A 27,228-nucleotide genomic window follows, 5' to 3' on the forward strand; every position below is an offset into this window, starting at 1 on the left:
CTGCACGACAAGAGGGAGATGGAAGGTTAAGTAACACGTTGTTTAGAAGCTGAGAGCTTAGTTTATATTTGACTAATAATTAACAGATGTATTGTCAGCGAGAAACTAAACAATTATAACTAACATCGTCAAATGAAATAAAGAACGTGGCTTAGCAGTGCTGCTGACTCTGCCGTCCCGTTTCTTTCCCCGTTTCAGGCGGTGAGCCAGCCGGAGGACCCGCTCTGTCCGGCCGCAGGGCCCGTGGAGCCGAGGACTCTCTTGGCGCACCCCGGGGATGTCTCTGGAGAGACTCCTCGTCTCGGTCGGATCGCCGCGGGGACGGACGAGGACCTCTGGTGAGAAGTCTTTCTTCTCTGAAATTTGGGACCGGTCACGTGCTCGCGAACTGTCCGTAAGTCGTGGTACGGAATTTCGGCAGGATAGCGTGGACGGGGTTGCGAGCACCTTAGAGGTATACAGTAGTTGCTGTGGAGTTGTTTGTGCGGCCAGCTTTTGGTGTTGGTTGTTCCCGTGCTCCGTTGTGGTGCAAAGCTGGCTCTGTATGTAGCCGTGAAGTGTACCGTAGTTGGGTTTAATTCTTGGATGTGCCTTGGTTCTGACTATGCACTTGAACACCAAAAACTACAGCAGGAGCTGGTGTGGCTTTAACTTGCAAGGAGTGTGAGCGTTGTGGAGCCATCTGTGTTGCAGAGTGTCCTAATTGCGGTGCTGAGTGTTAGAGAGATTTGAGCTGGGTACCGGAATTGTTTTGTTTTGGAGACGGTGGGATAAACTTGGAGTACAACTTGTGAGGGCGGTGTGTCGTGGGTAGGTTTGAGTATTATCTGTGGAGTACTGCTGTAGGTGTTAATAGTTATTTGCTCGTATTTGTTACAAGATGAGCCGTGTCGTTCCGTGTGACGCATAATGGGAGGACGGCGTAGTAGCGGTATTCTGAAAAAGAGCCCGTTCGGGTGTATTTTAGGTCACAGGAAAGAGATTGAGGAACCACCTGGTGATAATGTGAATAGAGCAACCTTGATGAAATCTTGTGAGCAGAGGCCATTGTATAAATTGGACAAGGAAGGAAAGGCTGTGCGCAAAGCGCGGTGCTGCACCCGGGCGCCCCAATGCCGTGCCGCAGCGCGCCTCAGTGCTGCCGCCCTGTGGCGAAACTCGGGTACTGCAGCGCACGGCCCGGGGCAGAGGCGCTGTTCGCCCCGCAGGGCTCGCGGCCAGGTATCTGTGTGTCAGTGTCCGTCCCCGTTTGTGTAAAAACGACATCCCTGCCTCGATGGCTCCTTAGAACGTTTAAAGATGTAAATATTTCTACCACTAACATTGTCGATCCGGCTTCTTTCCTCAGTGGATCCGTTTTGCAGTCGGTGGCCCACGATTGCTTGGAAACAGCAGAAGCTGTTCGCTCCGGCGGAGCGGATTGAAAGGACCAGCCGCTGGAGGATGCTGAAGACTCCTGGGTCGCTGATGGAAGCAGCTTTGCATAAAGCAAGGGGTACGTGAACCTGGGCATGCAGTGACGACTGCCCAGCAGGTAATGGAAGCTAAACCTTTACCTGCAACGCCCGACAAAAATAACGCCAAAAAATGCCACTGAAAAAAACACAGTCAGGGAGGGTTTTTTTTTAATTTCCTTTAGTTTCCCCCCCCCCCCTCCCCCGCCCTGCTGCGTTTAGTGCAGTGAATGACCCATTGGGAGATGACTGTGGATCTGGCTGTTGAAGGGTGTCTGAAGGAGAAGGAGATGTGTGTAGAGCAGGATTGGTTGTGGGGGTGAGTGTAACTGGTTTGGCTGTGGGGTTGTAAATTCTTTTTGGAGGCTTCCTAGTTTCTGGTGTCATCTGTGGGGTGAAGCGTCTTTCTGTGTGCAGGTTTGAAAGGTGCAACGTACGGAGCTCCATCATTTGCCACCAGAACTCCAAATCACAGAGACAATGTTGCTGTGCAGCTGCTAAGGACAGTGTGTGTCTCAGGTAGAGTAACGTCCTTTGTGCTCTTTGTGTGTTTCTCCCTTGAAATGAAGGTGCGCTGCCCGGTGTTCCACGTTCCGTGTGGTCCCTGCTGGGCTGAGTCTCCTCCCCACACTCGCGGTCGGTTCCCTCGCGCTGCCGCAGCCTCGGCAGCACCGTGGGGCTCGTCGGACGCGTTGTTGGCGGAGCCGGCACCGACAAACTCTGGACACGTCGAGGCGCCACGGTGGGTTTTCCTGGAAATTCCAAGGTCCTTGTGTTTTATTATTTTAACTACTTACTTACTGTAAGACATTTAGAATTAAAACCTAAGTAAGAGTAACCAGAAGAGTCTTTGGGAGTAAATAATGCCTATAATCTACTCTAGCTGTTACTCAAAATTCTGCAGACAGTAATGATCCCAAATTTATATAGTAAAATTTAAAAGAGTGAATATAAATACTGGAGCACTAATTGGAAGTAATACCTGTAGAGAAAAAATCTCTAGTTTATATCTATAATAAAAAATAATGTGTGCTAGTTAATTCGCCTGGTCGTAATGTAATGATAAAAATGTTGAAGTGTAAATGAAATTATTTAGGCGTGATCAATAACTAAATTTAATTTCAGCTATTACTTGGTGAACTAGGCAGCAATTATTCCCAATCTGTATCATAGTTTAAAAAACACATTGTTTGGAATTCCTTTTAAATGATAAAGGCAGAAAACTAAATTGGAGTCATTAGTAGCTACATTTGAGGAACCGTTATGGAATAAACTGCAGGCACGAATGACTGCATAGGAAACCAAGTAAGGAAGCTTTAGATTTTAAACAGCATTGGAAAGTAATCGGGAGTGTTGAGTATTTAAATTACAACAGAGCCATGAGATTGGAGGCAACAATGCTCAGAACCAAACAGAGTCAAAACGTTACTTTTTTTTTTTTCCAATGAGAGGTAAAAAGGAACCACTAGATAGTGGCTGTTTATAAATGGAGGTATTAAAAAGTTCCCAGGCAGTAATGATTCCCAACAGAACGTGAGAAGATATTTAGATGTAAAGTAAAATTAGAAAACAGTGTTATGACTGTCTAAATTTAACTGCAGCTTTTTTGGGGTTGTGTGAAAACATGATCGGTATTAATTACCTTTGAGTTAAAATAAAAAGACAGCAACCTCCATCTGATTACCAACAGTTAATTTTAATGTTTCAGTGTGTTGTCTAGTCTAGCTTCTCCCTGCAAGGGCGTGGTCTGAGAAAACCACACCCCAAGTCCACCCCGTCCAAGCTCCGCCCCTGCCAGTCTGTGCCCTCCCCGAGGGGCGTGTCCCTTACAGACCCCTCCCCTTCTGTCGCACCCACCCACAGCAGCACAGTGCACCGAAGCCCCGCCCCCAGCTCCACCCCTCCCTTTCCAAGCCACGCCCCCTTCGGGCGTGTCCCATGCTGACCCCACCACGAGAGGCTTCTCCTACGGGGGCGTGACACACGGAGGCTCCACCCCCTGCTCTCTTTTCCTAGGCGGCCTCCCCGTGGGCGTATCCTCCCCGTTCCCACCCCTCAGCATTAACCCCCCCCCCGTAGGTGGGGCCACTGTTCAGCTGCACCCCCCCCCCCCCCTCCCCCCAATACGTGACCCCTAAGTAACCCCACAGCAACCCTATGGCTGCCGTACAGGTACCGCTATAGCAGCCCTGTTCCTGCCCCCTAAGAGCCCCAGACGTGCCTCTCACGAGCCCCCATAGCCGCCACTTAAGTGCCCACAGGTACGGCCACAGCCGCCCCATCCCGCCCCACGGCCGCCGCTGCGGGACCCCCGGAGCCCCCGGTTCCGCACCCGCCCCGCAGCACGCGGTCTCGTGCCCCCGGTGCCCGTGAAGCCACGTCCTGGCCGCGGCCGGAGGAGCCGCCGCTTTTCCGCCCCCCACATTCCCCGATCCCTGCTGCTGCTGCTGCCTGAGGAGCCGCCGCTTTTCCGCCCCCCACATCCTCCGATGGCTGCTGCCGCTGCCTGAGGAGCCGCCGCTTTTCCGCCCCCCACATCCCCCGATCGCTGTTACCGCTGCCTGAGGAGCCGCCGCTTTTCCGCCCCCCACATCCCCCGATCGCTGCTGCCGCTGCCTGAGGAGCCGCTGCTTTTCCGCCCATTACATCCCCCGATGGCTGCTGCCGCTGCCTGAGGAGCCGCCGCTTTTCCGCCCCCCACATCCCCCGATCGTTGCCGCTGCCCAAAGAGCAGCCGCTTTTTTTGCCCAGCCCCGACTCCCCCGCTTCCTCCTCAATCACTGCCGTCATGACACCTCCTCTTCCGCCATCTTGTTTCCCCTTTCCCGTCACATTCGCTGTTTTATACTGAGGGAGGGAGGAGGCGCTCGCTGATTGGCTAACGGTGTCAGCGGTGGAAGTCGCCCATTGGCTCATCCCCACGCGGGGTTCTCCCAGGGGATGGGAGAAAGGCGCTGATTGGTCACCGTATAGCTGAGGAGAGGAAGGCACTGATTGGTCACTACCTTCCCGCCGAAGTTCGGCTTCCCAGTGTCAGGCGCTGATTCGCTAGCGCACCTGAGGTAGAAAAGGCGCTGATTGGTCGCCGTTTTCCTGCCGACGTTCGCCCACAGCAACGAAGCGCTGATTGGGCAGCGCGGCTGAGGCGGGCGGTTCGCCCATTGGCCGGAGGGCGGGCGGGGGGCAGGACCGGGCGGGACTACGAGGCGATAAATAGGGCGGCGCAGGGTGCTCGCAGGACCAGAAAGGTGGATACGTCGGCGGCTGCTCGAGGTCCTCAGCGCTGACGAACCGGTTGAGCACCCCACCCCCCCCCCCCCCCCCCATTCGCCGTGGGACCCCGGGAGCGGCGGGAACGGCGGCCGGAATCAGTGAGCAGGCGGGCTGGGGCGGTCGTTACCGTGCGGTGTTAACCGGGGCTCGGCGGGTTCATGAGGGACCGCGGGCTGGGCTGTGCTGGGGGTTCTAAAGCCGCGGGTTTGTGACGGGGGGCGGGGATTAAGGCTCCCGCAGCCGCTTTAGCGGTTTAAATCGTGTTTAAAGCGGGAGGAGCCGGTCCGGGGATTTTCTCAGCAATCGGGGCTGGTTTGGGTCGAATTCGGCTTGTAAAAGGTTTTTTCAGGTATTTTTTTGGTTTTTTTGGGCGCCGATTTGTGCCAAAAGGCGCCTTTAAAATCCGTTTATTGACGGTGTGTCAGGAGAATTAAAGTTTAAACCTCGGGGGATCTGGGGCTTTTCCCTGGGATTTTGAGTCCAAATCAGGGTTTTTTTAGAGCCCGTATTTATTGAAATTATTATGTTTAGAGGTTTTATTTGGAACATCTCGGGCGGGTTGAGGCTTCTAGAATGTAATTGTTGATTTATTAATGTCACATCGCTGTGTTTGACTCCCGAGGGCGCTGAGCGCGTTCAGTGCGGATCCGGGGGGGGGAGGAGCCGTTTTGGGGCCGTTTGGGTCTAAATCGGCTTTTAAAAAGTTCATGTAACGCGGTTAAAGTTTGAGGAGCCGATTTGCGACTTCAAAGGTTTTTGAATCTACTTATTGATAAGAATTTATACAGTGGATTAATATTTAAAGACCGGGGGGCGATCTGGGGAGTCCAAATGCGGCTTTTTCCTTTAACCACTTGTTAATTTAAACTATTACATTGAAACGGGGCTTTCTGAGATTTTGAGTTCGTTTTTTTTTTTTTTTTTTGAGCATTTTGGGCGGTTCTGAGGCTCCTAAAGCCGCTTAATTGTTTAAATTATTAATTGTGGAAACAATTTAAATAGTTTTTGAGATAAGTGTGTGAATTATTGTATTTAAAGTCGGGAGGGGCATTTCGTTGCTTTTTGAGGGGTTTTGGGGCTGAATTCACTTTACTGAACGTGTCCGGAGCTGGAGGTCCCAGATCTGGTGCTGATTTGGACCCCAAAAAAAGCTTTTAAAATCTATTTATGGATAATTTACTGAATTAATATTTAAGCGGGAACAAATTCGGCTTTTTTAACCCGCCGCCGTTTTGTCTCCCCCTCCCGTTCTCCCCTCACGCTGAGGGGGCCGAGGAGGCGCTCGCTGATTGGCCGGTGCCGTCTGGCGGGAAAGCCGCCACTGACTGCGCCCCGCGCGGCTGTCTCCGAGGTGAGAAAGGTGCTGATTGGTCGCTGCCTCTGAGGAGAGGAAGGTGCTGATTGGTCGCCGCCTCCCTAAACCCACTTAATTGTTTACATTGTATTTTAAAATTTATTTTTATTTTTAATTTAATTCAATTTACATTTAAATTCTTTAATTTAATTTAATATATTTCAATTTAATTTATTTATTAAATAATATATTAACATTAAATATATAAAATCAATATAGTAATATACTAATATAAATGATATTATTTGATGAATAGTAGAAATATATATAATATATAATCTGATACAATGAACTAATCAACTAATATTCATTGATATTACTTAATGTAATTAATATTTAATATATAATGACATATATAACATAATGTATTAATAATTATATTCATTATATAATATTAATATCTATATTAATATATATAATTACTATGTAATGTATCTAATCTATTTTTACATATATATCTTATTATATAAAGCTGTGAGGGACCATATTTGGGTGGGTCTTTGAGATTTTTAAGGCTGTTTGGTCTCAAATTCAATTTACTTGATTTTGGGGCTGTTTTTAGGATTATTTGTTGTCAAGGAAGCTTTTAAGATCCATTTTTTGGCAAATAATTTGCCCACTAAGTTAAGATTGAAGCGGGGGGATTTGAGGCTGTTTGACAGGACTGTGACACAAATAACGGCCCTTTCCTTCCCTTTCCTCCTGCAGCTCCTGCTCAGAGAACAGCGAAGGCAGCCTGGCCGCTCCCCGCTCCGGCTGACTGCGCCCCCCCCCCCCCCCCCCCCGGCTCCGGCTGACCGCGCCCCCCCGCTCCGGCTGACCGCGCCCCCCCCCCCCCCCCCCCCCCGCTCCGGCTGACCGCGCCCACCCCCACCAACTCCGGCTGACCGCGCCCCTTCCCCCCGCCTCTGGCTGACTGCGCCTGCCCCCCCCCCCGGCTGACTGTTCCTCCACTGCACACCATGGTGGGGAAGCAGAGGGGATCACAAGGGTCTATGGGGTGGTGTGGGTGTCAGGGGGGCTGTGGGGGCAATGGGGCTGTTGTGGGATGAAAGAAGCTGAACCCCCTGCAGGTGAGTGACCCACACACTGACCCACAGCACCCCATAGCACCTCCACTCTGCCCTATAGATCCACAGCACTGCCTCACAGCACCCTATAGCTCTTGCTTGCTATCCCACAGCACCCCATAGCTTCTCCACTCTGCCCCATACATCTACAGCAGTGCCACAGAGTACCTGATTTGTCTTCAGTCTGCCCCATGGATGCAGAGTGCTGCCCTACAGAACCCTATAGCTCCTGTACTCTGCCCTATAGACCCACAGTACTGCCCCACAATGCTCCATAGCTCCTACACTCTGCCCCATAGACCCACAACACTGCCTCACAGGACCCCAGACATTGTCCGCTCTGCCCCATAGATCCACAGAAGTGCCCAACACCCCACAGCTGCTCCATTCTGCCCCATAGAGCCACAGTGCTGCCCCACAACACTCCATTGCTCCTGCACTCTGCCCCATAGATGCCCAGTACTGCCCCACAGCACCATATAGCTCCTGTGCTCTGCCCCATACATCCACAGCAGTGCCCCAGAGTACCTCATTTCTTCCACTCTGCCCTATAGATGCCCAGTACTGCCCCACAGCACCAAATAGCTGCTGTACTCTGCCCCATACATCCATAGCAGTGCCTCACAGCACCCCATACTGACCTTGCCCCATAGACCCACAGTACTGCCTCACAGGACCCCATAGGAGTCTACTCTGCCCCTTAGACCCAGAGAGCTGCCCCATAGCAGCCTTTAGGTGCTGCATTCTGCCCCATAGGTGCAAAGTGCTGCCCCACAGCACCCCACACCTCTGTCCACCTGACCACCCTTTCCCCCTGACCACGCCTGCACTGCCTACTATGGGTGGGTCACAAGGGTCTGTGGGGTGGCTGTGGGGATCAGGGGGGCTATGGGGTCAATGGGGCTGTTGTGGGGTGAAACACCCCTGAAGAGGCTGAAACCCTGCAGGTGAGTGACCCACACACTGACCCACAGCAACCCATAGCACCTCTACTCTGCCCTGTAGATCCACAGCACCCTGTAGCCGCTCTAATCTGCCCTATACAGACACACCACCCCGTAGCTGATTTTACTCTGCCCCATAAATGGACAGCACTGCTCCACAGCACCCTATGTCTCCACTCTGCCCCATAGATGCACAGTGCTGTTCCACAGCACCCCATATCTTGTTCACTCTGCCCTATAGACCCACAGTGTAACCCCACAGCACCCCATGGCTCCTCTGCCCTATAGATCAACAGCACTGTCCCAGAAAACACCATAGCTGCTTCACACTCGCCCATAGGCCAGCAATGCTGCCCCACAGCACACTGTAGCTCCTGCACTCTGCTGCATAGACCCACAGCAGTGCCCCACAGCACCCCACACATCTGGTCTACCCTATACATCCACAGCACTGCTCTGCAGCACTATATAGTTCCAGCACTGTGCCTCATTAATATTTAGCACCCCACAGTTTCTGCATTCTGCCCATAGATCCACATTCCTGGGTCCCCTCACCCCACCAGATGTCCTGGGTTGCGATGCTGTGTGGGGCCCTGCACACAACGGAGAAAATGAGGATAGCATGGCTGCTGGGCTCCACCCTGCTTGGAATCTGAGATGACTGGGGGGTGAGGCTGGTGCCCATGCTGGCACTGCCGCAGGGGCTGTTTTTCTGGGCTGTGCTCTGGTGGCACCTCCTGGCTGTATCAGCTGCTCCCATTGGCTACCCCTGTGGCCCTGCACTGTGCTTTGCCCTGTGCCCTCCCTGCCAATGGGAACAAGATGGCAACCCTGATGGGCGTGGCCACCTTGGCTGCTGTGTCTCTGCTGGTGGCTGGGGCTATGGATGTCGTGGCTGCCAAGCCTGTACTGGGAGGGTGGGGCTGAGGTGGGCGGAGCCTGCATAGTGTGGCCATTTTGGGGCCCAAGGTGGGTGGTGGGACTCATGACTCTGGTTACCCATGGGGGCCATCTTGGAAAAGGGCAGCACTGTGCTGCTGCCATCCTCACTTGGCTCACCCACGGCCATGTTGGGGGATTTTTAACTTGGTTTTGGGGCCAATTCTCACCCAATAAAATTAAAAAATGTAAAAAAACCGTAAGCGTGTGGTTTGTTCTGTTTCCAGTGAATGATTTGGGGCTGGGGTTTGGGGTTGAGGGTGGGGCTGAAGATGTGGCTGGGGCCACTGCCAACTCCACCCTCCCCCAAGCTCAGTCCCCCCAATGTGCCTCCCTCGAGGGGTGTGTCCCAACCAGGCCCCACCCCCTTTCTAAGCACCCTGCCCTCCCTGTTGGGCTCCTCCCCCTTGACCCACGTTTCAACCCCCATTCGTGGGCTCCCTGACAGGGCATGACAGGGACTGACAAAGCTCCAGAAAGCCCAACAGAGCCCGACAGGTCTCGACACTGCCTGACAAAGCCCGAGAGAGTTTGACGGATCCTCACAGAGCCTGACAAAGCTTGACAGAGGCCAACAGGACGCGTCAGGGCCTGACAAATCTTGTCAGTTCCTGATAGAGCCTTGATATGTATGACAGAGCCCTGGGGGTCTCAACAGAGCCTGAGAAATCTTGACAGGACTCAGCAGAGCCCAACAGCTCTCGACAGAGCCCTACAGAGCCCATCAAAGCCTGACAGAGTCTGACACACCCCAAGAGGTCTCGACAGGGCTTGACAAAAACCGACAGTGTCTGACAGAGCCTGACAGGAGTGCAGGTGCTGTCATTTCCAGTGAGGGCCCAGGTGATTTGATAAGGGTGGTAGACGGGCCCTGGGGTGATTGACGCCCTCCCCTTTCTCAGGGGATTGTGGGAAGGGGGTGGGTGGGGCTCAGAGTAGTTGAGCCCCAGCCCCTGAGCAGGGAGCTCATTCTGCTCCAGGACTGCTTGGGTGCTGGTTGTTTGCTACTCCTTCAACAGTCGGCAGCTGTTGAGCTGTTTAAGGTACATAGGCCGATGTGTTTGGCGAAGTGGAGGTGCCTGTTTGACGTAAGATCTTCAGGAGCAGCAAAGGTTCAGCAGCAGCTATAGTAGAAGGTATATTTGTAACTATGTTTCATTTATTGAATCAATGCCTGGTGCTTTGCGTTTTCCCAAAATTCTTGACTGCTATGAAGACGGAGCGTTCTTTTTTGGTTTGTATTGCTGTATTAATAGTTGCTGATATAATCTTTCCTCCTAGGACTGATGCTCAGGTTATCTAGCAGGGGTTAGGATGAGCACCTTGTATCTACAGGTGGAGTTTTACCATTTCTGAAGGAAGCAGCAGGGCCATAGGGCAGAGTGTCTTTCAGGCTATGGGGTGGCTCATCGCCTCCCTGATCACCCACAGAACAGTGTGTTGTCCGCAGAACCTTTGCACTGTGTGGTGGCCCCTGGTAGATCATTCAAATGTACCTCCAGGAACTCAGCCAAGGTGAGCAATGCCTCATGGACTAGTACTGATAAACATCATCTGAGTGCTCATTATTGTGTGTGTGTTTTCTTATTGCGGGTGGTGAAGGGGAAAGTGGCAACTGCAGGAAGATCCCTGTGAGCTCACGTGGTGTTTTCCTCTGTTGGGGATGAATTCAGTCCCTTGGCCCTCTGAAAGCTAAGTGGAGGCACGAGGGCTGGGAAGGGGCTGGGAATTGCAGGGAGGGAGTTTAAAGCTCTCATAGGGGAAAGGGCCGTCCAGGAACAGTCCCCTTTGGGAGGGCAAAGGGTGCAGGTTTTCGGCTCCTTTGTATTCTAGGGTTGCAGTAGAGGCTCCTCGCCTCACCAGTGTCTCCCTGTAGATTATTTTGATCGATGCCTCTCTGGTCTCGGAGTCGTTTTCGTTGCAGAGCGTTTTTGGCTCCATTGCCGTCGCGTTGTCCGTAACGTTCTGTGGAGCGTGTGTCTGCGCGCGTGCGCATTTGGCTCGGAGCTGCTCTGCCCGGAGGTGTGGAGTCAGGGCTGGGTGCACTGAGCTCTAGGAGTCCATGGTGTCACGGTCTGTTCGGTGATGGACTCGTGATGCTTTTTAAACCTTCATCTCAGAGTGGAAAATTAAGGTGACCAAAAAGCCAAGGGGTTATAATTCAATCAAGCAGTGTTACTTTATCAATTTGCCTGTAAAGCGGCACGTGATAGAGAGAGAATAAGAAAAGAAAGGGGAAAGAAACAGGGAAAAGTAAAGGAAAATATGAGAAATGAGGTTGGATTTATCACCAGTCCAGTTCCAGAAGCGTTCCTCTGGTCTCCAGTCCTATAGAGTCCTGCTGGTCCTACGCGGTGGTTCGGGATCCTCTGGCGATAAGACCTTCAACGGTGTCCTTTCTGGTCTCATCTTTTATGTTTCTTCAACCCCCCTTGCTCCCATTGTTTTAGGTCAGTCTCCAACTTGATTTCGCAGACCAGGCTCGTACTGCGCAGGCTCGAGAGATTCACGCTTTCTTTTGCCAACGCTTACGTGTCCAGCATTCAGGGGTCTTTCTCTGGTCCATCGGGTGACCTCAGGACCCTTGGCAAGCTTCTGGGCATGCTCCTTTTTGTGGACCATTGTTTGGGGGAGCAGGTGGGGGGCACATGTAACTGAGGCTGCAGGTCCTCAGCTACGTGGGCAGATGTCTTTGGAGAAGTGGAGGTGTCCATTTGAGGTAAGAGCTTCAGGGGCAGCAAAGGTTTAGTAGCAGCTGTGGTGGAAAGTATGTTTGTAACTATGTTTCATTAATTGATTCAATTCCAGGTGCTTTGCATTTTTGCAAAATTCCTGATTGTAATGAAAATGGAGTGTTGGTTATTGTATTTCATTTTCTATCTGCTCCCTAGAAAAGCTAAGTTGAAATCCATACTCAGTCCCATTGCAGGTGCAATAGCATCAATAAAGTGCAGGTGCTGTCACTTCCAGTGACATTCCAGGTAATTTGAAAAGGGTCCTGGGGGGGGCCTGGGGTGATTGACCCCCTCCCCTTTCCCCAGGGATTGTGGGAAGGGGGTGGGCGGGGCTCAGGATATTTGAGCCCCAGTCCCCAGGTAGGGAGCTCGTTCTGCTCTAGGGCGGCTTGGGTGCTTGTTCTCTGCCCCTCCTTCAGCAGTCAGCAGCTTTTGAGCCGTTTAAGCTACATGGGCAGATGTATTTGGACAAGCGGAGGTGTCTGTTTGAGGTAAGAGTTTCAGGGACAGTGAAGGTTTGACAATAGCTGTAGTAGAAAAGTTGTTTGTCATTATGTTTCATTTGTTGATTCATTTCCAGGTGCTTTGCATTTTCCCCAAATTCCTGACTACAATGAAGATGGCGTGTTATTTTTTGGTTTGTATTGCTGTATTAATAGTTGTTAATATAATCTCTTCCCCTGGAAGGGCGTCCTGTCTCCAGAACCTTTGCGGCGTGCAGTGGCCCCCGGTAGATCATTCAAATGTACCTCCCAGAACTCACCCAAGGTGAGCGATTACTTGTAGGCCACTACCGATAAATACTATTTGGATGCTCAATAGTGTGCGTGTCCTTGCTTTCCTTACTGTAGGTGATGATGGAGAAAGTGACAACTGCAGGAAGATCCCTGTTAGCAGATGTTGTGTTTTCCTCTGTGAAGACGGATTCGGTCCCTTGGCCCTCTAAAAGTTAAGTGGAGGCACGAGGGCTGGGAAGGGGCTGGGAACTGCAGGGTGGGTTTAAACTTCTCAGACGGAAAAGGGCAGTCCAGGAACAGACCCCTTTGGGAGGGTAAGGGGTCCAGGGAACTGATGCCAGCTTGTGTGGGGCAGGGCACCTTCAGCCTGTGTCTGTTGTCGTGTACTTTGGGAAGCCTGCCTTGCGCCTGTCAGATGATCCTGGGGTCTCGTTGTGCTCCAGGGGCACAAAAGGCATATTTTTTTTTTGTATTAGCAGCCGAACATGTGGATAGTCCTTGTATTTTAGACACTTCTGGTCAGTTGTGTTTATGGTGTAGTTCTGGGCTGCATCGGCAGCTCTGCTCTCTACCCATCCAGTCTCAGGGACTGGCGCTTCTTCCCAGCATCTTGAAGTTTTTAAGTCTTGCAGCAGTTTCTTGTGTGTGCCACCATCTCTGTTTGTTTGGTTTTGCCAGTACCACTGTCTCTGTTTGGTTGTGCCAGCGCTGCTGTCTCTGTCTGTGAAGTTTGGCCTCCTTTTTTTCCTGGGGTTGCAGTAGAGGCTCCTCGCCTCACCACTGCCTCCCTGCAGGTTCTTTTCATAGACGCAGTCTCTGGTTTGGAGTTGTTTAGTGCTGTTGCCATCGCATTGTCTATGACGTTCTGTGGAGCCATTTTCTGCACATAGGCGCATTTGGCTTGGAGCTGCTTTGCCCGGAAGTTTGTAGTCTGGGTTGGGTGGACTGAGCTCTAGGAGTCTATGATTGATCTGTGGACGTGTTAAATTGTGCAGGCAAAGGTTGTGCAGTCATCTGGGATGGGGCAGGAGAGGGGACAGTCCCTTCCCCAGTGTTTTAGGGACTTGATTAGAGCTTCTGGTGGGATTCCTGAATAGAAAGCAGACCTGTGGAATGGTCAAGCTGTAGATGAGCCCCTGGGTGACTTGTTGAACAACTTCATTTCAGATACAGAGGAGCAACGTGGCACAAAAAGGCAACAGAAGAGGCGAGCAGAGCGCCGTAAGCAGGTGGGACGGTGCGTGGTGCCAGCGGGAAGACGTGCTGTGTGGCTCTATGTAACTTTGGTCGTTTGTCTATTTTATAGGTGTGAAGTAAAGAGGAAAGCTGGGTATCCGCACCGCAGCTCCTCGGGCCAGGTGAATAATGAGTGCTGGCCGAAGCATCAGCTCATTTGAGGTCCCGTGTTGCTGCTGCAGGTATGAGCGTCCTTTGGTTGTGTTTTACAGGCGGTAGCTGAACCTCTTTGTGGTCAACAGCGTGGCAGTCCAAAGCAAGGGCGGGCAGGCGGGCGAGCGGCCCAGGTAAGGGAGGGGGAGGCGGGCCCGTCCGCGGGCAGGCTGTGCTTCCGGGCAGCGTCCGAGCGGGTGCCTTTGTTTTTGCAGGTGCCGCAGACGATCTCGGAGGAGCGAAGCCGCACGCCGACCAGCAGCAGCCGAGAAGGTGAGGCGGCGGTGGGAGTTGAAAAGCCCAGTGTCGCGTGGTGACTCGGTTCAGCGTTTCTTTCTTATTTTGCAGGCCCCTTTTGGGCCCTTTGGGCTTGGAGGAGCGTTTTCGGTGAGCTGGGGTAGGGGCTCAGAAGAGCATGGGGCTGGGGACTCACTCCAAGCGCTACGGTTCTTTTGTTTCTCGCTGTCTTAGGCGTCACGAGCGATGCGGGTTTCTGACTGCGCCCGAGGCAGCACACGCTGAGCGGAACGCCGTGGAACTTAGCAGGAGGTGGGTGCTGCGGAAGGGGTCGGCGTTCACCCCGCGATACTGTGTGCTGGCACGGCTCGGTGAGCGTGTGTTTTCTCGTGTTACTGTAGATGTTGAAGAGGAACCCGGCGATGCGGGGAGATCCCTGTTAGCGCACGTGGCGTTTTCTCTGTTGAAGATGGATTCGGTCCCTTGGCCCTCTTAAAGATAAGTGGAGGCACGGGGGCTGGGAAGAGGCTGGGAATCGCAGGGAGGGGGGTAAAGTTCTGATAAGGGAAAGGGCCGTCCAGGAAAAGTCCCCTTTGGGTGGGTAAAGGGCCCAGGGAATTTACAGTGCGATACCAGCATGTGCCGGGCAGGGCAGCTCCAGCCTCTGTGTGTGGTGTTGTGTAGCTCGGGAAGCCTGCCTTGCGCCTCTCAGACGATCCTGGGGTCTCGTTGTGCTCGAGGGGCCCAAGAGGCATCTCGGGTGCCATCCTGGGATCTGGAATGCTGGTCCTAATTGGCATAGTGCCAATCGGGTGCTGGATTCTTGTATCAGCAGCAGAAAGCGTGGATGGTTCTTGCATTTTGGGTGTTTCTGGTCAGTTGTGATTTATGGTGTCATTCTGGGCTGCATCAGCAGCTCTGCTCTCTACCCGTCCAGTGTAAGGGACTGGCACTTCAAGATGTTGGGAAGAAGTTCTTAGGTCGTGCCGCCGTCTCTGTGTGTTTGCGCCAGTGCTGCTGTCTTGTAAGGGGCCGTGACGTTTGGCTCCTTTTTTTTCTGGGATTGTGATAGAGGCTCCTCGCCTTACTAATTGGGTGTAATAATTGGATGCTGGTTTTCTTGTATCAGCAGACGAAAGCGTGGACGGTTCTTGTGCCTTGGAAGTCGCTGGTCAGTTGTGTTTTCTGGTATCGCTGAGGGCTGCGTCGGCAGCTCTGCTCTCTACCTATCCAGTCTCAGGGACTGGCACTTCAAGATGCTGGGAAGAAGTTATTAGTTCTTGCAGCAGCTTCTTGTGTTTGCGCTGTCTCTGTGTGTTTGCGCCAGTGCCGCCGTCTCACAAGGGGCCAAGACGATTGGCTCAGTTTTATTGTGGGGTTGTAGTAGAGACTCCTTGCCTCACCACTGCCTCCCTGTAGGTTTTTGGACGGTGCCGTGTCTGCTTTTGGCGTCTTTGTTGTGGAGCGTTTTTTGGTGGCGTTTCCGTCGTGTTGTCTATTGCGTTCTGTGGAGCGTCTGTCTGCACGTGCGCACAGTTGGCTGAGAGCTGCTCTGCCCGGAGGTTTGGAGTCTGGGGTGGATGCACTGAGCTGTAGGAGTCCACGGTTAATCTGTGGACGTGTTAAATTGTGTAGGCAAAGGCTGTGCAGTCATCTGGGAAGGAGTAGCCGTGGGCAGTGGTGGGGACAGTCCCTTCCCCAGTGTTTTAGGGACGCAATTAGAGCTTCTGATGGGATTCCTGAATAGAAAGCAGACCTGTGGAATGGTCAAGCTGTAGATGAGCTCCTGGGTGACTTGTTGAATAACGTGATTTCAGATGCAGAGGGACAACTTGGCACAAAAAAGCCGTGGAAGAGGCGAGCAGAGCGCCGTCAGCAGGAGGCTTTTAAGTGCACCATCAGAATTTGAGCGAAATTCCACTTGACGTTGCTGCTGTCGGTCTTGGCTTTCACTGGTTTCCCCACGGCTCCCTAATGTTCGGGAGTTCAGAGTGGGCATTTTTTTTCCCCAAGGAGAGGCTATGCTTAAAAATGAGTTTGTTTCCTCAAAGAAGTGCAAGTCCGTTTGTGTAACCCGAGCCTAGTCAGGTTGTGTTTTACGGGCGGTAGCTGAACCTCTTTGTGGTCAGCAGCGTGGCCGTCCAAAGCAAGGGCGGGCAGGCGGGCGAGCGGCCCAGGTAAGGGCGGGGGAGGCGGGCCCGTCCGCGGGCAGGCTGTGCTTCCGGGCAGCGTCCGAGCGGGTGCCTTTGTTTTTGCAGGTGCCGCAGACGAGCTCGGAGGAGCGAAGCCGCACGCCGACCAGCAGCAGCCGAGAAGGTGAGGCGGCGGTGGGAGTTGAGGAGCCCAGTGTCGCGTGGTGACTCGGTTCAGCGTTTCTTTCTTATTTTGCAGGCCCCTTTTGGGCCCTTTGGGCTTGGAGGAGCGTTTTCGGTGAGCTGGGGTAGGGGCTCAGAAGAGCATGGGGCTGGGGACTCACTCCAAGCGCTACGGTTCTTTTGTTTCTCCCTGTCTTAGGCGTCACGAGCGATGCGGGTTTCTGACTGCGCCCGAGGCAGCACACGCTGAGCGGAACGCCGTGGAACTTAGCAGGAGGTGGGTGCTGCGGAAGGGGTCGGCGTTCACCCCGCGATACTGTGTGCTGGCACGGCTCGGTGAGCGTGTGTTTTCTCGTGTTACTGTAGATGTTGAAGAGGAACCCGGCGATGCGGGGAGATCCCTGTTAGCGCACGTGGCGTTTTCTCTGTTGAAGATGGATTCGGTCCCTTGGCCCTCTTAAAGATAAGTGGAGGCACGGGGGCTGGGAAGAGGCTGGGAATCGCAGGGAGGGGGGTAAAGTTCTGATAAGGGAAAGGGCCGTCCAGGAAAAGTCCCCTTTGGGTGGGTAAAGGGCCCAGGGAATTTACAGTGCGATACCAGCATGTGCCGGGCAGGGCAGCTCCAGCCTCTGTGTGTGGTGTTGTGTAGCTCGGGAAGCCTGCCTTGCGCCTCTCAGACGATCCTGGGGTCTCGTTGTGCTCGAGGGGCCCAAGAGGCATCTCGGGTGCCATCCTGGGATCTGGAATGCTGGTCCTAATTGGCATAGTGCCAATCGGGTGCTGGATTCTTGTATCAGCCGCAGAAAGCGTGGATGGTTCTTGCATTTTGGGTGTTTCTGGTCAGTTGTGATTTATGGTGTCATTCTGGGCTGCATCAGCAGCTCTGCTCTCTACCCGTCCAGTGTAAGGGACTGGCACTTCAAGATGTTGGGAAGAAGTTCTTAGGTCGTGCCGCCGTCTCTGTGTGTTTGCGCCAGTGCTGCTGTCTTGTAAGGGGCCGTGACGTTTGGCTCCTTTTTTTTCTGGGATTGTGATAGAGGCTCCTCGCCTTACTAATTGGGTGTAATAATTGGGTGCTGGTTTTCTTCTATGAGCAGACGAAAGCGTGGACGGTTCTTGTGCCTTGGAAGTCGCTGGTCAGTTGTATCGCTGAGGGCTGCGTCGGCAGCTCTTCTCTCTACCTATCCAGTCTCAGGGACTGGCACTTCAAGATGCTGGGAAGAAGTTATTAGTTCTTGCAGCAGCTTCTTGTGTTTGCGCTGTCTCTGTGTGTTTGCGCCAGTGCCGCCGTCTCACAAGGGGCCAAGACGATTGGCTCAGTTTTATTGTGGGGTTGTAGTAGAGACTCCTTGCCTCACCACTGCCTCCCTGTAGGTGTTTGGACGGTGCCGTGTCTGCTTTTGGCGTCTTTGTTGTGGAGCGTTTTTTGGTGGCGTTTCCGTCGTGTTGTCTATTGCGTTCTGTGGAGCGTCTGTCTGCACGTGCGCACAGTTGGCTGAGAGCTGCTCTGCCCGGAGGTTTGGAGTCTGGGGTGGATGCACTGAGTTGTAGGAGTCCACGGTTAATCTGTGGACGTGTTAAATTGTGTAGGCAAAGGCTGTGCAGTCATCTGGGAAGGAGTAGCCGTGGGCAGTGGGGGGGACAGTCCCTTCCCCAGTGTTTTAGGGACGCAATTGGAGCTTCTGATGGGATTCCTGAATAGAAAGCAGACCTGTGGAATGGTCAAGCTGTAGATGAGCTCCTGGGTGACTTGTTGAATAACGTGATTTCAGATGCAGAGGGACAACTTGGCACGAAAAAGCCGTGGAAGAGGCGAGCAGAGCGCCGTCAGCAGGAGGCTTTTAAGTGCACCATCAGAATTTGAGCGAAATTCCACTTGACGTTGCTGCTGTCGGTCTTGGATTTCACTGGTTTCCCCACGGCTCCCTAATGTTCGGGAGTTCAGAGTGGGCATTTTTTTTCCCCAAGGAGAGGCTATGCTTAAAAATGAGTTTGTTTCCTCAAAGAAGTGCAAGTCCGTTTGTGTAACCCGAGCCTAGTCAGGTTGTGTTTTACGGGCGGTAGCTGAACCTCTTTGTGGTCAACAGCGTGGTAGTCCAAAGCAAGGGCGGGCAGGCGGGCGAGCGGCCCAGGTAAGGGAGGGGGAGGCGGGCCCGTCCGCGGGCAGGCTGTGCTTCCGGGCAGCGTCCGAGCGGGTGCCTTTGTTTTTGCAGGTGCCGCAGACGATCTCGGAGGAGCGAAGTCGCACGCCGACCAGCAGCAGCCGAGAAGGTGAGGCGGCGGTGGGAGTTGAAAAGCCCAGTGTCGCGTGGTGACTCGGTTCAGCGTTTCTTTCTTATTTTGCAGGCCCCTTTTGGGCCCTTTGGGCTTGGAGGAGCGTTTTCGGTGAGCTGGGGTAGGGGCTCAGAAGAGCATGGGGCTGGGGACTCACTCCAAGCGCTACGGTTCTTTTGTTTCTCGCTGTCTTAGGCGTCACGAGTGATGCGGGTTTCTGACTGCGCCCGAGGCAGCACACGCTGAGCGGAACGCCGTGGAACTTAGCAGGAGGTGGGTGCTGCGGAAGGGGTCGGCGTTCACCCCGCGATACTGTGTGCTGGCACGGCTCGGTGAGCGTGTGTTTTCTCGTGTTACTGTAGATGTTGAAGAGGAACCCGGCGATGCGGGGAGATCCCTGTTAGCGCACGTGGCGTTTTCTCTGTTGAAGATGGATTCGGTCCCTTGGCCCTCTTAAAGATAAGTGGAGGCACGGGGGCTGGGAAGAGGCTGGGAATCGCAGGGAGGGGGGTAAAGTTCTGATAAGGGAAAGGGCCGTCCAGGAAAAGTCCCCTTTGGGTGGGTAAAGGGCCCAGGGAATTTACAGTGCGATACCAGCATGTGCCGGGCAGGGCAGCTCCAGCCTCTGTGTGTGGTCTTGTGTAGCTTGGGAAGCCTGCCTTGCGCCTCTCAGACGATCCTGGGGTCTCGTTGTGCTCGAGGGGCCCAAGAGGCATCTCGGGTGCCATCCTGGGATCTGGAATGCTGGTCCTAATTGGCATAGTGCCAATCGGGTGCTGGATTCTTGTATCAGCAGCAGAAAGCGTGGATGGTTCTTGCATTTTGGGTGTTTCTGGTCAGTTGTGATTTATGGTGTCATTCTGGGCTGCATCAGCAGCTCTGCTCTCTACCCGTCCAGTGTAAGGGACTGGCACTTCAAGATGTTGGGAAGAAGTTCTTAGGTCGTGCCGCCGTCTCTGTGTGTTTGCGCCAGTGCTGCTGTCTTGTAAGGGGCCGTGACGTTTGGCTCCTTTTTTTTCTGGGATTGTGATAGAGGCTCCTCGCCTTACTAATTGGGTGTAATAATTGGATGCTGGTTTTCTTGTATCAGCAGACGAAAGCGTGGACGGTTCTTGTGCCTTGGAAGTCGCTGGTCAGTTGTGTTTTCCGGTATCGCTGAGGGCTGCGTCGGCAGCTCTGCTCTCTACCTATCCAGTCTCAGGGACTGGCACTTCAAGATGCTGGGAAGAAGTTATTAGTTCTTGCAGCAGCTTCTTGTGTTTGCGCTGTCTCTGTGTGTTTGCGCCAGTGCTGCCGTCTCACAAGGGGCCAAGACGATTGGCTCAGTTTTATTGTGGGGTTGTAGTAGAGACTCCTTGCCTCACCACTGCCTCCCTGTAGGTTTTTGGACGGTGCCGTGTCTGCTTTTGGCGTCTTTGTTGTGGAGCGTTTTTTGGTGGCGTTTCCGTCGTGTTGTCTATTGCGTTCTGTGGAGCGTCTGTCTGCACGTGCGCACAGTTGGCTGAGAGCTACTCTGCCCGGAGGTTTGGAGTCTGGGGTGGATGCACTGAGCTGTAGGAGTCCACGGTTAATCTGTGGACGTGTTAAATTGTGTAGGCAAAGGCTGTGCAGTCATCTGGGAAGGAGTAGCCGTGGGCAGTGGGGGGGACAGTCCCTTCCCCAGTGTTTTAGGGACGCAATTAGAGCTTCTGATGGGATTCCTGAATAGAAAGCAGACCTGTGGAATGGTCAAGCTGTAGATGAGCTCCTGGGTGACTTGTTGAATAACGTGTTTTCAGATGCAGAGGGACAACTTGGCACGAAAAAGCCATGGAAGAGGCGAGCAGAGCGCCGTCAGCAGGAGGCTTTTAAGTGCACCATCAGAATTGGAGCGAAATTCCACTTGATGTTGCTGCTGTCGGTCTTGGCTTTCACTGGTTTCCCCACGGCTCCCTAATGTTCGGGAGTTCAGAGTGGGCATTTTTTTTCCCCAAGGAGAGGCTATGCTTAAAAATGAGTTTGTTTCCTCAAAGAAGTGCAAGTCCGTTTGTGTAACCCGAGCCTAGTCAGGTTGTGTTTTACGGGCGGTAGCTGAACCTCTTTGTGGTCAGCAGCGTGGCAGTCCAAAGCAAGGGCGGGCAGGCGGGCGAGCGGCCCAGGTAAGGGAGGGGGAGGCGGGCCCGTCCGCGGGCAGGCTGTGCTTCCGGGCAGCGTCCGAGCGGGTGCCTTTGTTTTTGCGGGTGCCGCAGACGAGCTCGGAGGAGCGAAGCCGCACGCCGACCAGCAGCAGCCGAGAAGGTGAGGCGGCGGTGGGAGTTGAAAAGCCCAGTGTCGCGTGGTGACTCGGTTCAGCGTTTCTTTCTTATTTTGCAGGCCCCTTTTGGGCCCTTTGGGCTTGGAGGAGCATTTTCGGTGAGCTGGGGTAGGGGCTCAGAAGAGCATGGGGCTGGGGACTCACTCCAAGCGCTACGGTTCTTTTGTTTCTCGCTGTCTTAGGCGTCACGAGCGATGCGGGTTTCTGACTGCGCCCGAGGCAGCACACGCTGAGCGGAACGCCGTGGAACTTAGCAGGAGGTGGGTGCTGCGGAAGGGGTCGGCGTTCACCCCGCGATACTGTGTGCTGGCACGGCTCGGTGAGCGTGTGTTTTCTCGTGTTACTGTAGATGTTGAAGAGGAACCCGGCGATGCGGGGAGATCCCTGTTAGCGCACGTGGCGTTTTCTCTGTTGAAGATGGATTCGGTCCCTTGGCCCTCTTAAAGATAAGTGGAGGCACGGGGGCTGGGATAGAGGCTGGGAATCGCAGGGAGGGGGGTAAAGTTCTGATAAGGGAAAGGGCCGTCCAGGAAAAGTCCCCTTTGGGTGGGTAAAGGGCCCAGGGAATTTACAGTGCGATACCAGCATGTGCCGGGCAGGGCAGCTCCAGCCTCTGTGTGTGGTGTTGTGTAGCTTGGGAAGCCTGCCTTGCGCCTGTCAGACGATCCTGGGGTCTCGTTGTGCTCGAGGGGCCCAAGAGGCATCTCGGGTGCCATCCTGCGATCTGGAATGCTGGTCCTAATTGGCATAGTGCCAATCGGGTGCTGGATTCTTGTATCAGCCGCAGAAAGCGTGGATGGTTCTTGCATTTTGGGTGTTTCTGGTCAGTTGTGATTTATGGTGTCATTCTGGGCTGCATCAGCAGCTCTGCTCTCTACCCGTCCAGTGTAAGGGACTGGCACTTCAAGATGTTGGGAAGAAGTTCTTAGGTCGTGCCGCCGTCTCTGTGTGTTTGCGCCAGTGCTGCTGTCTTGTAAGGGGCCGTGACGTTTGGCTCCTTTTTTTTCTGGGATTGTGATAGAGGCTCCTCGCCTTACTAATTGGGTGTAATAATTGGGTGCTGGTTTTCTTGTATCAGCAGACGAAAGCGTGGACGGTTCTTGTGCCTTGGAAGTCGCTGGTCAGTTGTGTTTTCTGGTATCGCTGAGGGCTGCGTCGGCAGCTCTGCTCTCTACCTATCCAGTCTCAGGGACTGGCACTTCAAGATGCTGGGAAGAAGTTATTAGTTCTTGCAGCAGCTTCTTGTGTTTGCGCTGTCTCTGTGTGTTTGCGCCAGTGCCGCCGTCTCACAAGGGGCCAAGACGATTGGCTCAGTTTTATTGTGGGGTTGTAGTAGAGACTCCTTGCCTCACCACTGCCTCCCTGTAGGTTTTTGGACGGTGCCGTGTCTGCTTTTGGCGTCTTTGTTGTGGAGCGTTTTTTGGTGGCGTTTCCGTCGTGTTGTCTATTGCGTTCTGTGGAGCGTCTGTCTGCACGTGCGCACAGTTGGCTGAGAGCTGCTCTGCCCGGAGGTTTGGAGTCTGGGGTGGATGCACTGAGCTGTAGGAGTCCACGGTTAATCTGTGGACGTGTTAAATTGTGTAGGCAAAGGCTGTGCAGTCATCTGGGAAGGAGTAGCCGTGGGCAGTGGCGGGGACAGTCCCTTCCCCAGTGTTTTAGGGACGCAATTAGAGCTTCTGATGGGATTCCTGAATAGAAAGCAGACCTGTGGAATGGTCAAGCTGTAGATGAGCTCCTGGGTGACTTGTTGAATAACGTGATTTCAGATGCAGAGGGACAACTTGGCACGAAAAAGCCGTGGAAGAGGCGAGCAGAGCGCCGTCAGCAGGAGGCTTTTAAGTGCACCATCAGAATTGGAGCGAAATTCCACTTGACGTTGCTGCTGTCGGTCTTGGCTTTCACTGGTTTCCCCACGGCTCCCTAATGTTCGGGAGTTCAGAGTGGGCATTTTTTTTCCCCAAGGAGAGGCTATGCTTAAAAATGAGTTTGTTTCCTCAAAGAAGTGCAAGTCCGTTTGTGTAACCCGAGCCTAGTCAGGTTGTGTTTTACGGGCGGTAGCTGAACCTCTTTGTGGTCAGCAGCGTGGCAGTCCAAAGCAAGGGCGGGCAGGCGGGCGAGCGGCCCAGGTAAGGGCGGGGGAGGCGGGCCCGTCCGCGGGCAGGCTGTGCTTCCGGGCAGCGTCCGAGCGGGTGCCTTTGTTTTTGCAGGTGCCGCAGACGAGCTCGGAGGAGCGAAGCCGCACGCCGACCAGCAGCAGCCGAGAAGGTGAGGCGGCGGTGGGAGTTGAGGAGCCCAGTGTCGCGTGGTGACTCGGTTCAGCGTTTCTTTCTTATTTTGCAGGCCCCTTTTGGGCCCTTTGGGCTTGGAGGAGCGTTTTCGGTGAGCTGGGGTAGGGGCTCAGAAGAGCATGGGGCTGGGGACTCACTCCAAGCGCTACGGTTCTTTTGTTTCTCGCTGTCTTAGGCGTCACGAACGATGCGGGTTTCTGGCTGCGCCCGAGGCAGCACACGCTGAGCGGAACGCCGTGGAACTTAGCAGGAGGTGGGTGCTGCGGAAGGGGTCGGCGTTCACCCCGCGATACTGTGTGCTGGCACGGCTCGGTGAGCGTGTGTTTTCTCGTGTTACTGTAGATGTTGAAGAGGAACCCGGCGATGCGGGGAGATCCCTGTTAGCGCACGTGGCGTTTTCTCTGTTGAAGATGGATTCGGTCCCTTGGCCCTCTTAAAGATAAGTGGAGGCACGGGGGCTGGGAAGAGGCTGGGAATCGCAGGGAGGGGGGTAAAGTTCTGATAAGGGAAAGGGCCGTCCAGGAAAAGTCCCCTTTGGGTGGGTAAAGGGCCCAGGGAATTTACAGTGCGATACCAGCATGTGCCGGGCAGGGCAGCTCCAGCCTCTGTGTGTGGTGTTGTGTAGCTCGGGAAGCCTGCCTTGCGCCTCTCAGACGATCCTGGGGTCTCGTTGTGCTCGAGGGGCCCAAGAGGCATCTCGGGTGCCATCCTGGGATCTGGAATGCTGGTCCTAATTGGCATAGTGCCAATCGGGTGCTGGATTCTTGTATCAGCAGCAGAAAGCGTGGATGGTTCTTGCATTTTGGGTGTTTCTGGTCAGTTGTGATTTATGGTGTCATTCTGGCCTGCATCAGCAGCTCTGCTCTCTACCCGTCCAGTGTAAGGGACTGGCACTTCAAGATGTTGGGAAGAAGTTCTTAGGTCGTGCCGCCGTCTCTGTGTGTTTGCGCCAGTGCTGCTGTCTTGTAAGGGGCCGTGACGTTTGGCTCCTTTTTTTTCTGGGATTGTGATAGAGGCTCCTCGCCTTACTAATTGGGTGTAATAATTGGGTGCTGGTTTTCTTGTATCAGCAGACGAAAGCGTGGACGGTTCTTGTGCCTTGGAAGTCGCTGGTCAGTTGTGTTTTCTGGTATCGCTGAGGGCTGCGTCGGCAGCTCTGCTCTCTACCTATCCAGTCTCAGGGACTGGCACTTCAAGATGCTGGGAAGAAGTTATTAGTTCTTGCAGCAGCTTCTTGTGTTTGCGCTGTCTCTGTGTGTTTGCGCCAGTGCCGCCGTCTCACAAGGGGCCAAGACGATTGGCTCAGTTTTATTGTGGGGTTGTAGTAGAGACTCCTTGCCTCACCACTGCCTCCCTGTAGGTTTTTGGACGGTGCCGTGTCTGCTTTTGGCGTCTTTGTTGTGGAGCGTTTTTTGGTGGCGTTTCCGTCGTGTTGTCTATTGCGTTCTGTGGAGCGTCTGTCTGCACGTGCGCACAGTTGGCTGAGAGCTGCTCTGCCCGGAGGTTTGGAGTCTGGGGTGGATGCACTGAGCTGTAGGAGTCCACGGTTAATCTGTGGACGTGTTAAATTGTGTAGGCAAAGGCTGTGCAGTCATCTGGGAAGGAGTAGCCGTGGGCAGTGGGGGGGACAGTCCCTTCCCCAGTGTTTTAGGGACGCAATTAGAGCTTCTGATGGGATTCCTGAATAGAAAGCAGACCTGTGGAATGGTCAAGCTGTAGATGAGCTCCTGGGTGACTTGTTGAATAACGTGATTTCAGATGCAGAGGGACAACTTGGCACGAAAAAGCCATGGAAGAGGCGAGCAGAGCGCCGTCAGCAGGAGGCTTTTAAGTGCACCATCAGAATTGGAGCGAAATTCCACTTGACGTTGCTGCTGTCGGTCTTGGCTTTCACTGGTTTCCCCACGGCTCCCTAATGTTCGGGAGTTCAGAGTGGGCATTTTTTTTCCCCAAGGAGAGGCTATGCTTAAAAATGAGTTTGTTTCCTCAAAGAAGTGCAAGTCCGTTTGTGTAACCCGAGCCTAGTCAGGTTGTGTTTTACGGGCGGTAGCTGAACCTCTTTGTGGTCAACAGCGTGGCAGTCCAAAGCAAGGGCGGGCAGGCGGGCGAGCGGCCCAGGTAAGGGAGGGGGAGGCGGGCCCGTCCGCGGGCAGGCTGTGCTTCCGGGCAGCGTCCGAGCGGGTGCCTTTGTTTTTGCAGGTGCCGCAGACGAGCTCGGAGGAGCGAAGCCGCACGCCGACCAGCAGCAGCCGAGAAGGTGAGGCGGCGGTGGGAGTTGAGGAGCCCAGTGTCGCGTGGTGACTCGGTTCAGCGTTTCTTTCTTATTTTGCAGGCCCCTTTTGGGCCCTTTGGGCTTGGAGGAGCGTTTTCGGTGAGCTGGGGTAGGGGCTCAGAAGAGCATGGGGCTGGGGACTCACTCCAAGCGCTACGGTTCTTTTGTTTCTCGCTGTCTTAGGCGTCACGAGCGATGCGGGTTTCTGACTGCGCCCGAGGCAGCACACGCTGAGCGGAACGCCGTGGAACTTAGCAGGAGGTGGGTGCTGCGGAAGGGGTCGGCGTTCACCCCGCGATACTGTGTGCTGGCACGGCTCGGTGAGCGTGTGTTTTCTTGTGTTACTGTAGATGTTGAAGAGGAACCCGGCGATGCGGGGAGATCCCTGTTAGCGCACGTTGCGTTTTCTCTGTTGAAGATGGATTCGGTCCCTTGGCCCTCTTAAAGATAAGTGGAGGCACGGGGGCTGGGAAGAGGCTGGGAATCGCAGGGAGGGGGGTAAAGTTCTGATAAGGGAAAGGGCCGTCCAGGAAAAGTCCCCTTTGGGTGGGTAAAGGGCCCAGGGAATTTACAGTGCGATACCAGCATGTGCCGGGCAGGGCAGCTCCAGCCTCTGTGTGTGGTGTTGTGTAGCTCGGGAAGCCTGCCTTGCGCCTCTCAGACGATCCTGGGGTCTCGTTGTGCTCGAGGGGCCCAAGAGGCATCTCGGGTGCCATCCTGGGATCTGGAATGCTGGTCCTAATTGGCATAGTGCCAATCGGGTGCTGGATTCTTGTATCAGCAGCAGAAAGCGTGGATGGTTCTTGCATTTTGGGTGTTTCTGGTCAGTTGTGATTTATGGTGTCATTCTGGCCTGCATCAGCAGCTCTGCTCTCTACCCGTCCAGTGTAAGGGACTGGCACTTCAAGATGCTGGGAAGAAGTTCTTAGGTCGTGCCGCCGTCTCTGTGTGTTTGCGCCAGTGCTGCTGTCTTGTAAGGGGCCGTGACGTTTGGCTCCTTTTTTTTCTGGGATTGTGATAGAGGCTCCTCGCCTTACTAATTGGGTGTAATAATTGGGTGCTGGTTTTCTTCTATCAGCAGACGAAAGTGTGGACGGTTCTTGTGCCTTGGAAGTCGCTGGTCAGTTGTGTTTTCTGGTATCGCTGAGGGCTGCGTCGGCAGCTCTGCTCTCTACCTATCCAGTCTCAGGGACTGGCACTTCAAGATGCTGGGAAGAAGTTATTAGTTCTTGCAGCAGCTTCTTGTGTTTGCGCTGTCTCTGTGTGTTTGCGCCAGTGCCGCCGTCTCACAAGGGGCCAAGACGATTGGCTCAGTTTTATTGTGGGGTTGTAGTAGAGACTCCTTGCCTCACCACTGCCTCCCTGTAGGTTTTTGGACGGTGCCGTGTCTGCTTTTGGCGTCTTTGTTGTGGAGCGTTTTTTGGTGGCGTTTCCGTCGTGTTGTCTATGGCGTTCTGTGGAGCGTCTGTCTGCACGTGCGCACAGTTGGCTGAGAGCTGCTCTGCCCGGAGGTTTGGAGTCTGGGGTGGATGCACTGAGCTGTAGGAGTCCACGGTTGATCTGTGGACGTGTTAAATTGTGTAGGCAAAGGCTGTGCAGTCATCTGGGAAGGAGTAGCCGTGGGCAGTGGGGGGGACAGTCCCTTCCCCAGTGT

The 27,228-nt window shown here is 53.8% G+C and overlaps 1 long non-coding RNA gene across 1 annotated transcript; it reads left to right on the forward strand.

The window, feature by feature from the left end:
- The first annotated feature begins 202 nt into the window (after positions 1-202).
- Positions 203-3,129, forward strand: LOC139828612 (uncharacterized). Its single transcript, XR_011740421.1, has 3 exons — positions 203-338; positions 1,349-1,495; positions 2,024-3,129. It is a non-coding gene; the product is annotated as an uncharacterized lncRNA (long non-coding RNA).
- The last annotated feature ends 24,099 nt before the right edge of the window (positions 3,130-27,228 follow it).

Source organism: Patagioenas fasciata, chromosome 9, assembly GCF_037038585.1.
Source record: "Patagioenas fasciata isolate bPatFas1 chromosome 9, bPatFas1.hap1, whole genome shotgun sequence".
Taxonomy (NCBI): Eukaryota; Metazoa; Chordata; class Aves; order Columbiformes; family Columbidae; genus Patagioenas; species Patagioenas fasciata.